At 41.0% G+C, this 13,632-nt stretch overlaps 1 long non-coding RNA gene across 1 annotated transcript; it reads right to left on the bottom strand.

The window, feature by feature from the left end:
- Nucleotides 1–8,755: 8,755 nt before the first annotated feature.
- LOC109258460 (uncharacterized) lies at nt 8,756–12,801 on the bottom strand. The gene is made up of 2 exons (XR_002076328.2): nt 12,646–12,801; nt 8,756–9,392 (listed from the first exon to the last, which is right to left on the bottom strand). It is a non-coding gene; the product is annotated as an uncharacterized LOC109258460 (long non-coding RNA).
- Between the last annotated feature and the right edge of the window lie 831 nt (nt 12,802–13,632).

The following is a 13,632-nucleotide window of genomic DNA, read 5'->3' on the forward strand; positions in this document are numbered from 1 at the left end:
CTTAAAAAATTTTTTTAAATATTTACTTATTTTTGAGAGACAGAGAGAAATAGAGCACTAGCACAGGAGGGGCAGAGAGAGAAGGAGACACAGAATCCGAAGCCAGCTCCAGGCTGTTAGCACAGAACCTGATGCAGGGCTTGAACCCCTGAACCATGAGATCATGACCTGAGCCACAGTCGGACACTGAACTGACTGAGCCACCCAGGCACCCCCATGGTTGTGACTTTAAGTTTATTCTGCCTTACGGGAAAGATATTCATTAATTGCCTAATCGTATACTCAGTATTCTGTGGGTTCCTTGTAATAGTGAAGTCAAATCTCATAGATATTGTAGCTTCACTCCTCTTTCTTTTCTCTTCTCTGTTTCAATGGCATGAGAATCTCATTTGAAAAATAATTCGGGCAAAAATCTTAAAATTTAACCACAGTAAAAATATTTCCACACCAACCTCCTTATCAGGACGTATGTGTGAACTACACAGACAATTTTATCTGTTTTAACTTGGGTTGCTTTTTTTTTTTAATATATGAAATTTATTGTCAAATTGGTTTCAATACAACACCCAGTGCTCATCCCAACAGGTACCCTCCTTAATACCCATCACCCACCCTGCCCGCCCTCCCACGCCCCCATCAACCCCCAGTTTGTTCTCAGTTTTTAGAGTCTCTTATGCTTTGGCTCTCTCCCACTCTAACCTCTTTTTTTTTTCCCCCTTAAACTTTGGTTTTAAATATAGGAAATTCCCAATATACAAGAACATTGTGTTTCCCAAGTTTATTTATGTGTGTGCTATTTTGAACTTGGAAGGCCCTTCCCCACAGAAACAATGGTACTTGTAATAATAACTCCTTGAGGTTGTCTGACATGTCAGTTGTCAAAGTATCTTCACAACCAATTTTTTTTTTACCCATCTTGGAAGGAACCCCTTAGGAATTTATGTGGCCATTGCGGTTTCCTTTATATAAATGATCAAAAACAGGCTTAAAGATTAAGAGGAAGTGAAACCACACCCCATAGGGTAAAGGAGGTTAAAACTGTCACCAGAGGACCCTGGGGACCCCCTTTCTTCCCAGGAATGTTAACATTATCTTTTGGAGGCAAACAACAAGAAGAGATCCGGCAACCTAGACCAATATCTGACCTCAACCACCGACTCACACCAGCAGGGATGGACCATGGAGTGTCTGGCAGTTACATATACCTCATAATGTTAAAGTCTCCACCCAAGGAGATTTTATTAACATACAATGCACTTATGGGCATGTTTCCTAAGTACCCGTGCACCTTACGCCCGCCTCTACGTAGGATGACAAAACTCATGCTGACTACTCATCCAAACCCTAAATAAAAGAAATCCACTCACCCCCACTTGGGCAGTCACAGCTTTGGAAGCTATTCCCCATGATCTCCTTATCTGCTGCAAATAAAATTTCCTTTGTGTAACACCTCCTGGTGTGTTTCTACCTGTGACTCACTAAACAACGAATTCACATTAGTTCGATTACAGAAGCTCCTGTTTTCATCTACCCACAGGACATTCCTGACACCAAAAGGAGGGGTGTTTTCGCACACAGACCAATTTTCCAACTCTCCCAACACCAAGTATATGTCCTACAAATCAGTTATGACGCTAACTATCTAGAATTAGCTAAGACTGCACAGTTGAAGAGCTCAGACCCAGAAGTCTAACCCACTTATGTTCACTGGTTTATTAGAAGGATATAGATGAAGACTAATATGAGGTCAAGTCCAGGAGGGTCCTGAACAAATTAGCTTCTATGCCCATGGGATTGGAGTGCACCATCATCCTGGTACATGGATAGATTCACCAACCCAGCAGCTTAGGTTTCTGCATAGTTTAAAGATTTTTATGAAGATTTCATCACACAGGCTTGAGCAACTATGTACTCAATTTCTAGCCCCTTCTCTTCTCTACAGAGAATGCAGGATGGGCCTGAAAGTTCCAAGCTGTAAACTTGGCTTGGTCTTTCTGCTGACCAGCCACCACCCTGAAGCTATCCAGGGGCTCTCAGACACTACTCATCTCATTAGCATACAAAAAGACACTCATCACTCTGGAGATTCCAAGGGTCTGAGGAGCTCTTGCGTCAGGAACCAGGGTCAAAAACCAAATATTAGAACAAAAGATGTTCTTAGCACCCCTATTACTCAGGAAATTACAAGCATTTTAGGAGCTCTGAATCAGGAAACACAGTCAGAGACTATTTCTTGTTTTATCATAAATGGTGTGACTGGCCCAAGGTTATGTGACCAGTGAATGGACCAGTAATCGGCAGGCCTGGAATTAGAACTCAGGGTTTGGGGCTCCTAGAGAAATATTTCCACCACAATGTATTATTCCATAAATGTTGATGAAGTCACCTGGATGTTCAACGTTCTTTCAGCAAGTATTAAACATCTTCCTTGAAAGATGGTAAATAACACTGGAATGGCAGTAACTAACTTAAAACAGATCAAATACGATATTTGATATCTCTCCCTTCCGCTCTCCCTCTCTCTCCCTCTGTCATATCACCTGCTCTAGCAGAATGTACGGAGAGGCCAATGTAGAAGAAACAGGCCATCAGTCCCCCAGTGGACAGGAACCTAAAATCTGTAAATAACTGCATGAGGGACCTTTCATCCCCAATTGAATTTGGACATAATAAGTGTCCAGCCTGATTAATTAGTCTAAAATGAAGCTAAGAGGTGACCATCTACAGGCAAAATTTCAAAAATGCAAAAATGTGCTCTATATATAATACAAAGGAGAAATAAAAGAGAATAATTTAATATAATACAATGTGCATTTAATTCTATAAACACTCTTGCACTTAAAGAATATTGAAGTAGTCAAACCCTTGAATCTGTGACTTTAAAAGCAGACGCCTACCGTTGTGTGGCCTCCTCAAATTCTATAACCAGTATTTCCACTGGTGACATGATTTTCCAAAACAACAAACAACTCTTGGTGTATAACAAGGCAGAATACCAACTTCCTTGAAATACAGAGAAGTTATGCCCCTGAAATATAGTCACGGCATTATATTGAGTTTTGAAAATTTTGCCTGTAGATTGGTTATTATCTATTAATTTCACTTCAGAATTGCAAAGCAGGCATAAAAAAGTAATTATTATAAAAAGAGGACATTAACTCTAATAAGGCTGAGCACTGGTGTAGAGAATTATTATAAAAAGAGGACATTACATCTAATAGGGCTGAGCACGGGTCTAGAGAAAACCTTAAATGCAGTTAGAATGTTGAATCAACTTGGTAGGAAATAAAAAATCACCTCAGCACCTCAGGGCTAAACGTGGAGAAAATCCAGCTGTCTATACCTCAGGGACTCCTGGGAGGCAATTATGGTTCCGCTTAACATGAACACTATAACCCTACACCTTGTAAGATATCGATTCCCTACAGTCTTTGACACCACAGCCCCAGCTACTGTCCTCCAAACTCTTTCTTTATTGCTTTTTAATTAGTCAAGGTCCACTTCACTTTCTAATAAATTTTCTTTCTGCATTCTTTCTCTCCATGTCAACCAGAAGATTTACTAATCCATGCCCAAGCTAGAAAAAAGCTACATGATGTTAATCCTTGAGAAATTCTAAATTGGGCCAATCACAGGCTGAGCATTGATTTTCAACCATCCTTGAAGGAAAACAAAGCCATGTACTAAGACGGGAGTCATAATGGAATTGGTCTTGATATGGTTACGGAGGCCCCTATCCTTTAAGGTATGCATTGCTCTTCATTCAATTTTTGCTTTATGATATTTGATGGTTTCTGAATATCACTGCCTGATAATACTAAACATTATCAAAAAGTGAAGCTATAGAAATGTCTTAGGATAATCCTATAGGCATCAGCCAATGAAGAGATTGTAATCTCCACAAGAGTGATCAAAATCTCACTAAAATATGTGAAGAATCTTTACATTAACAGCAGCAAAAAGACAGAAGGAAGGAGAGATGAAGGAAAAATGGGAAGGGAAGAAGACGCGGTATTTAATGCAAGGGAAATTGCTCTGAAATGTCGATCTCTGATGCTTGGTTTTCCGATGGTCAATAGCGCTGAGGAGCGAAAATCCTGGGATCATTTGCAGAACAGCCTCCTGGATTTCAGAACATATCATATTGATGCAAAACTCCATGCCCCAAACCTGTAAAACCTACACCCTGCATTCAAAAGCAGACAAATCAAAACCACCTCTCATTACACGTCATTGACTTTCCAGGATAACGACACCTTGCATTCTTTTTTGCTTTTAGGCTACTTCTTCTTGCCAGCAGCGCTTTTGAAAGATAAAAATATTGAACTCGCCTTACCGCCGGGTGCTACTCTACATGCTCAGAGGTTATTGAGAGGTTATTTTCGTTCGATTGTCTTTGTGGTCAAGGCAATATTCATGAAACTCTTTGTGAGCTCGTCACGTGTACTTGTGGTTCATTCACCCACCTCGAGCCAAGCCCCTCTTTTAGCCTCCAGAACAATCATCATAAAGTCTCCTGAAGCCTTAACTCTATCCCTTGATAGTTCCAGGAAATGACAAAGCCTGCTTCGTTTAAAAAACAGTAATGAGTACGTGTAAAGGTCCTCAATTTCCCTCTTGTAGCTCAAGTGTGGCTATAGTTTTATCTATCTTTACCACCTTCACTCCCATGTTGGTAAAGGAACTGCCTTACTCTGTTGTAAGGTCAAGACCTCTACCTGTTCAATCTTGCACCTATTTCCCACTAGGTTCTATACAACTGTCCTTTGAATTATCCCTACTCTTATTCAATTTATCCCTCCCCGGTTTCTCTTACCTCCAAGTGGACAGATACACTCAAAATCTCCACCCCACCCTCAATCCTTCACTCTAACCTCCACAGATACTGTTCCATCTTTATGGTTTCCATCACTATCCATTCTTTCAGAGAATATGTCATTGACTCCACATCATCTCTGCAATTGACTCAAATTTGTTTTTGTTCTTGACAACTGAAATGAAATTACTTTAACAGAGTCTCTCCTGCTCATTGGCTCAACACTGTTTTATTCACTAACACACTCCTAAAACCTCATACTTCATAGACCTAGTTCAGCATAACTTTGCTGCATCAATTAAGGATCAAATTATTCTCAAAACTCTTAGCAAAGCATTCAAAGACCTCAATAACCAGTCCCAAATATATTTCTAGTCTCATCTCTTGCTATTTCAGATGATGTATCATCTGTTTCCACCAAATTGAGCAGGCTCTGAGCTCTGTGTGTCTTTGTTGGTTTGTTCCTGGAAGAAATCTCTCCTTCCCCCGCCCCCCACCCCGCCTATTAAATATTATGCAGAGGCATTAGAAAACAGTGAGAGCTAAGCACAGATGTCAGATCACCTAAATTCGAACTTGACTATATTATACCATCTGTATCAACTATTGTTCTTACCTACCTAATCTCCGAGAATCATTTGAAATGTCTTCCTTCATTATAATCACCGGGAGACAAAGGAGCACTTCTCTCTTCACCCCATCCAGCATTACAGGGGCTTTTGTCATCTTATGTCCTCATTAGATTGGAAGTTCATACAAGATCGGGACCGTGTCCCACAAATCCTGGTCTTCTCCTGCCTCTCCTTCCTCCTTGAAGACAGTCTTTTGCAATCTATTGAGCAATCGCCTAGGCTTCCTGGGAGGGGCTCTACTAGGCTCAGCTGGATATTAGCTAGGGGAATGGAAGCTGGGGGCAAGATCAGGGCTAGGATTGATACTGTTTCCTCAAGTTCTAGAGAGAAATAGAAAACAAGTGTGAGCCTTGATTTGGAGCAAAGATTTAGAAAATCGAAATCAGTCTCCGGATGCATACTGTGATGGGTTGATTCGATGAAGCTAAGTATATACCCACCTTGAAGTGGGGAGAGAGGTGTTAGAGTACCTCTTACTCGATGAGTCCGTGTGTGAGGAGATTCTAAAATCCAATTGATCTGAGAGGTTAATCAAAAGTCAAAAAAGGGGCACCTGGGTGGCTATGTCAGGTAAGCCTCCAACTTCGGCTCAGGTCACCATCTCACGGTTCATGAGTTCTAGCCCCATGTGGGGCTCTGTGCTGACAGCTCAGAGCCTGGAGCCTGCTTCGGATTCTGTGTCTCCCTCTCTCCCTGTCTCTCCCCTGCTCACGCTCTCTCTCCAAAATAAATAAACATTAAAAAAATTTAAAGATACAAGGAGGGCAGGGAATGTAACATCTGGTCACCAAATCTAGTGGCTTATATGGAGAAATAAGAGGCAAGGAAATAAAGCAAAAATGAGTCAAGAGCCAGAGGGGTTATTGAGTGAGAGGTATTGATGTAAGCATAAAAAAGCTTTGTGGGCTGAACAGTTAGAACAGTTGACAGTAAGTAGTGACATACAACAACCAAAAGAGTAGTAATCATTTTCCTGGTTGTCTGGGTTGGGACAGTGGTTAAGATCTAGGAGGCTGAACAGACAGGGTATTTGGGAAGATGTTAATCAAAAATGCAAGCATTCAGTCCAAACAGGAGTTAATATGAAGGCATTTGGGGAGGGCAATAAAAAGGTGCAAGAGAGGAAACCAGGTAAGAACAAAGACCACAATTTCAAAGTTGAGCTCGAGAAGCAGAGCCTAGACAATTAACCGGATTCTTGTGACTGTTGCCTGGGGCGTGTCTAGGAATTGACCTGAATATCTAAGATTAACTCCCTCCAATCAAGATTCCCCAGTAGACGGGGTCCTAGGTCATGTTCTTTTGCGGATTTAATACATAACCTCGGGAAGTGGGATCCCCAAGTTAGGGAACTGTGAAATCAGAAAGGCAAAAATTATAGCTTTAGGGGGAGGGGGAAGGAGGGAAAGACAATGAAAATTCATAGAGAATTGTCACTCTAACTTGAATAGTGGCAGGAAGATATGTTTGCTGGAAAGAATAGGAACATGGCAGAAAAAAAGATCTGGTGTGGGATCTGGAGCCCCAGCCTGGCGAACAGAAGGCTTATGGGGGGTGACAGACCCACCGAGGTGAGCATCCACCTCACTGAGCTGGATGCCAAACATGAACCAGGAGCTTCTGCAATCACAGGCCAGCGGGGGGAAGGCACAGGGTCTTCTTTGGATTCTCTGGAGCGTTACCTGCTGTATCTCACCTGAAAGGCTGTTTCCACGGTCAGGCAAATGCAGTTGAGTGTTTGAGGGTGCTGGCTCGGCAAGCCACACTGGACTCTGAATCCTCCTGGCTCTGCCCTCTTTTGACCATGTGATGTAAAAGAAGTTCACCAGTATGATTTTGGAGACATGGGTGGGAGCGGGGGTGATGGACAGGATATATTAATTATTCAACATTTAGGCGCCCAGACACCTGACGTTGGACCTCTCTCAACTGAGCCAGCTTGGAGAAGGGAGTGGTCTTCTTCTCATTCCTAACATGACTGTCATCTTCTAAGCACTCCAAGGACATTATGAGATCCAGAGAGTTCTCCAAGTGGTTGAGGCCAGAGACATCTGTGCAGTTTTAGGGGACCAAAGCCTGGAGCACGTGGCAACTTCGAATGATGCAAAAACTGACAGAAAGGCACCACTTAAAGAATTCAGAAAATTGGCAGGAAAATATGGAATTAGCAAAAGTTCTATTAATGTTTATTTGACTTCATTTTTAACCAAGCTGGTGGAGATCTAGGTAACATACATATTATCAAGGTTAGCCTCTATAACAGCTTTATGAAATACATGTGATTTCAAATATAATCTCAATGCTACAGAACACTGAGGATCAAAGTGGTGAAAGAAACACGCCCAAGATCGCAAAGCGATAGAAAATATAAAAGCATGGTTTTCGGCTGAATTTTATCTTTCCCTATGTCACATTCTTTCCCTCACCTATTCACCCGTTCCTAGCAGTAACAGATATATTTGAAGATAATAAAACTACGTTTCTTTGAAAATGTCCCATTTCTGTGCCAGCTCAGCCCATCCAGCAGGGTGCCCTGGAAAGGGTGACTGCTGTTTCCAGCTACTTGTATGTACTCTGTTTTCAAGGAATAGCATCTGGAGAAAATACCCAGCTGGCGTCTCTTCTGCTTAACAGAAAATGGCATCTCTCCTTTAACTTTGTGTATCTTCTGCCAAATAGTCTTACTCCTCCAAATTCTAAGCCAACCACGCAGCAGTCATTAGCTGCAAGGATGTGTATGAAGTCCCCACCTCCCCCTCCCTCCAGTCACCAGGCAAGCAAGCCCTCTAATGACTCGTTCCAGAGACCTCATTTTCTGCATGGACCCCACTTTGACACATGCCTTATAACCATCTTACTCTTTTTTTTAAAAAAAAAAATTTTTTTTTCAACTTTTTTTTTTTTTTTAATTTATTTTTGGGACAGAGAGAGACAGAGCATGAACGGGGGAGGGGCAGAGAGAGAGGGAGACACAGAATCGGAAACAGGCTCCAGGCTCCGAGCCATCAGCCCAGAGCCTGACGCGGGGCTCGAACTCACGGACCGCGAGATTGTGACCTGGCTGAAGTCGGACGCTTAACCGACTGCGCCACCCAGGCGCCCCATAACCATCTTACTCTTAACAGGTGTGTTGGGCAGGTGGTACTATGCATTACAAAAATGCACATGCATCAGAGTTAGAGCTGATTCTGAATCCCCGTTTTCGGGGTTCATTGCCGCACGACCTTGGGCAAGTCAATGCGTCTCTAAACTCCACCTTCTCTATCCATATAATATTATGTATCTCTCCCAGTGGAACACAGCTACATGAGGTTTTGCATTTGTTTTATTCATCTCCATCTCTAACATCTACCACGGGCTTGGCACATAGTACATACTTAGTAAATACTTCACTAAACAACAAGTTTCTAGTCATTAGGCTGTCATAAATGCTTAGTTCTGTGTTAATCTATACATTCATAGTCCCATCTAATCTGTACAAGTGTCCTTTAATGGAGGCATTGTTTTTGTTTATAGATGACACCGAGGCTATAAAAATTTACGAGCTTTAATCAAGATTACGTAGCAAATCAGCGTTCAAACCCAGGCCCGCCAGCTTGAATCTGCCTTATGACAGACGTATTTCAGGTATGTGCCTCTGTAGTAGATGTTGTGGTATCAGTGTTCATATCCCCTCAGAATTCACCTCTAAAAGATCAAGTTTTCTTACTGCAATCACATAAGGGCTATTTTTATTTTTCTGGCTGAGGGAACACACGTGGCCGACACGCAGAGCAAGCCAGAAGCGCCAGAAAATTAATGTCCTCGCAAGCAGCCATCAAATCAATGACAGATGGAAAGCTGGAAAAAAAAATCTCAACTGTTTCACCCTTTGGTTCGATAACTTTAAAGCATTTTCTGTGGTGTCTCCTACGGGCTTGAGCCCTGTTGCTCACAGGAATAGCCTGCAAAAGAGCAGAGAAATGATCTAGGGTTCACGGATGAACACCACCCAACTATGCTTCATCTGGATATGCCAATTTCTTCATCGGTCTCGCTGTGAATATCCCCACTAACCGGGAGGGCTTTTGGATGCATTAGGCATTTTCAAGACTTATCTATGTCAAGATACCATACTAATATCCTGCAAAAGGCAAAGATGTGGGTGCTCTTGGTGGTTTTATGTATATATTCTATTTTGTAACAGTCATAAAATCTGTTGGAAGATTATTTCTAAGAAGTGACTGACTTCAAATGCTAGGTCAAAATCTGTAGCTCATAACGAATACCTAAAAATGTATTCTGTGTCAATTCCTTTTGCTTATATATTTTGCCACCAAATATGATATTTTTATTCAACTTTACAGCAATCATTACTGAAGTTTCTAGAGTGTTTCATATTCAGCCATTTCATTAACATCCATCTTTCCTGAACTTTATTATTGATCCATAAGTAAGTTAGTCTGCCTTTCAGCAGAGCTTATAGATCAGTCTGGGAAATAAACTCAGAAGTAGAATTCAGGGTACACTCAGTTTAATTTTCCACTGAGGTTTGGAAAATTCAACCATGCCCTATTAGTTTCATTTCGTGAGTAGCCTGTGTATTTTCCCAAATAAACTTCTTTGAAGCAACTTGGTTGACAGAAAACCAATGGTAAAATAGACTGTGTGAAGTCCAGAATTCTGTAGAAAGGAATTGTAACATGAATGGGAGGAAATAGATGCAAACTATGGGCCTCTGAATAACGTGGCATAAGAACATTTAATCAGGATCTAAGGGCTGACTTTAATTCCAAGAGAGCAGCATATCTTCTCCACCCACCACCCAATTTCAGGGCCTGGCTTGGTGCCTGGCCCAGAGGAGGTGCTAAATGATTTGTCAAACTAATTGATGAAGTATAACAATGCATCTTTTCTTGGAAAACATTGGCCCATTCTTAAGGCCTCCATGTTAAACTAGAGGCTCAGGCAGGAAACTCACTATAGTTAATGTCAAATTACCTAAGTTTTATTTCTGCAAAGGTTTTAAGAACTATCTACCTCTCGTGGCAAGCGATACCATTAATTTCAGAAACAGATTTTCATAGGGAAAAGTAGCAATTACTCATCCAATGGCCAAATCTACAACCACCTTCAAATAAGGCCCAGCTTCCTGAGCACTAAAAGAAAGGTGTCAATAAAATTAAACTTGGACCCCATACCAATCAGCTTGAACCATTTTCTTTGCCCTGTTCTTGCTCTTTGTTGCCTACCCCCATCTCTACCTGGCTTTTAACCTTCTTGAACTGTCTAGCAGCCCACGGAATAGGTTCATCTGGGATTTTCAATAGCCACGAATGCAACAAAACACATCCTAAACCAAAAAGTATGATGTTCCAGTTAAAGAGACTGCATTAATAATGTAGTAATGAAAAGGTGGAGGTTTAAACTCCCAGGGATGGAATGAATCAATCATGAGAATAAAAGGCACAGCATAGGCAAAACGGTCACAGTGTCGCAAATAGTGTTGCACGGTGACAGATGTTGGCTACACTTGTGGTGAGCACAGCACAACATTTAAATGGAACTGGAGGAATACTACGCTGTACATCTATCAGCAATGTAACATTGTGTGTCAACTCTCCTTTGGTAACAAAAAAAGGAAACAGAATGTGGTAATGAAGTATGAGGTGCATAATGTAGTAAAGAGGAAAAAATGATCTCTACCAGGGCATTTTTGCCTCAATGGTAGATCCTTGAGTCCTGATGTTTTTGTGTTTCCTGAATGCAGACACATTCGTTTGGGTTTACCTGTGTCTATAACAATAATGGGAAACTGCATTACTAGGAAAAGTTCCAATTTGTTATATGATGATGCTGATGCTGATGATGGTGATGGTGATGATGGTGATGGTGATGATGATGGTGATGATGATGGTGATGGTGATGATGATGATGGTGATGATGATGGTGATGGTGATGATGATGATGGTGATGGTGATGATGATGATGGTGGTGGTGATGATGGTGATGGTGATGATGATGGTGATGGTGATGGTGATGATGGTGATGATGGTGATGATGATGGTGATGATGATGGTGATGATGATGGTGATGATGGTGATGATGATGGTGATGGTGATGATGATGGTGATGATGATGGTGATGATGGTGATGATGACGGTGGTGGTTGTGGTGATGATTCTGATTATTACTATTATTATATTGTCCTCTTATTCAGTATATTTGCCCACAATTAAACCGAGTGTCTTCGTGACTTTAAATAGTAAATTCAGCCTTTCAATGCCTCCTGCTTCTGTAAATCTGTAAAGAAGTAGGACCTTTTTAAACGAAACCATCTACATAAAGGACAGAGAGAAATGTTGACATGATGAGCTCAGCACTGAGCACGTAATGCATATTTAATATATAATTTGAATCAAATCGAATTAATTTATTCCAATTACCATCCCCTGGTTTTGCATTTTTCATAAATTCTCTCACTTGAAGGATAATAACTTTGAACAACTTTTAGATTTTTATCAAGCTAAATCATGTATGTATTCTTATCCCTCCTGGAAGAATTTGTTTTGACAGTCTCATACTTCAGATGGGCCCATTTTGCATATATGCCTTTTGACCATTTTTTAAGGAACATCATTTAGAAATAAATATTCTCTTGTTTAATCATAAGACAAAGATTGTTCGACCTTATGGATCAAATATAAACAGTGGCGGAACCGTCCGAATGTTTGATACCATTTTCCCATTATTAATGAGTTACACAGCCCTGACAATAATTAGACACAAACACAAAATAGCTTTGCATGCATTATTTGTAACTGGTATTTCTCATTATTATTATATAAGCACTTTGACTGGAACAAACACTAATATTGCTTCCATGCTATTTATTTTTATCTACATATTTTCTATTTTGGCTTTCCTCTCTCTATAATATAACTTTCTATAAATAATTCTTAAGCAGAGAGTAGAGTGTATTTCTCCGCCATATGGATTGATTACTACATCTGATAGTAATCAAATGTAGAGAATTCTCATCTGTTGTAATTTCAAATGCATAAATACTGTTTCATGGGCAATGTACACAAAGAAAATATAGACCAATTTGGTGTAAAAACAGTGGCTCACCAGTGTTTATGTGACGGCCCCTGAGAGCTACCATGCCCCTGCCACACCCCATATCATTTCTTACAAAAATTCCAACTAAATACCGACCTAGAAGAAGAGTAGAGAAGAAGGAGCAGACGTGGGTAGCACCTTTCCGTGCACCTGCAGCTCACCACAGCTCCAGTCCAGAGCTCCCTGGAGCAGGACATAAGCCTCTCCTAAGGGCTGGCAAAGGCAGGAGGTAGTGTGCCTCCATCATCAAACTGGGAGATGCTGGTCAGAAATATAAAGCCATTATTAACTGATGAATAAGTAGATTTGTCCTATGTAGCACCCAGGTGCCCAAAATGGTAGCACATTTTTCCTACCCAAACCATTCTACTTCTTAGCACATTGATCCTAAAGTATCCCTGATAGCCAGGCCCACTCCTTCCACTCAGATTTAGATGAGTCCGTTATGCTAGAAGTGCAGCACATACAGTGACTTTTTTGTTTTCTTTCCTTGCCTCTATGTTGTAAACCCTGAGACCAAAGTCTGTGCCTTGTTTCCTATTGTATCGCTCCGTCTCTAAGATCACTACACTTCGAAACTATTAAACCTCTAGAATGAAGTGAATGCATTTAAGATAACTTATGTGTTCTTACAAAGAAAAAATAATGACGGAGTTTTTCCTACATAAAGATCCAATAACTCATGGAGTCATACTAAAAGTTATTAAGATGCTATCAAGGCATAATTATTTTACATGAAATGTAGTATGGCAAAAACTGCAGTCATAGAAACATAATCAGCATGTGTTAAGCGTAGTGCAAGTCATTGCCTCCAAGTTTGTCCACTTAAATGAACTTCAAATTTAAATCATTCTCCTTGTATCTTCTTAGAAAGGAAAGCCTTGGGCACCTGGGTGGCTCATTCCATTAACCATCTGGCTCTTCATTTCCAGTCAGGTCTTGATCTCACGGTCATGGGTTCAAGCCTTGTGGCAGGCTCCACGCTGACAGCACGGAGCCTGCTTGGGATTGTCTCTCTCTCTCTCTCTCTCTCTGCCCCTCCCCTGCTCATGCTTTTTCTCAATCCATAAATAGACTCTATTT

This window comes from Panthera pardus, unplaced genomic scaffold, assembly GCF_024362965.1.
Source record: "Panthera pardus isolate Hobbes unplaced genomic scaffold, ASM2436296v1 HiC_scaffold_12, whole genome shotgun sequence".
Lineage (NCBI taxonomy): Eukaryota > Metazoa > Chordata > Mammalia > Carnivora > Felidae > Panthera > Panthera pardus.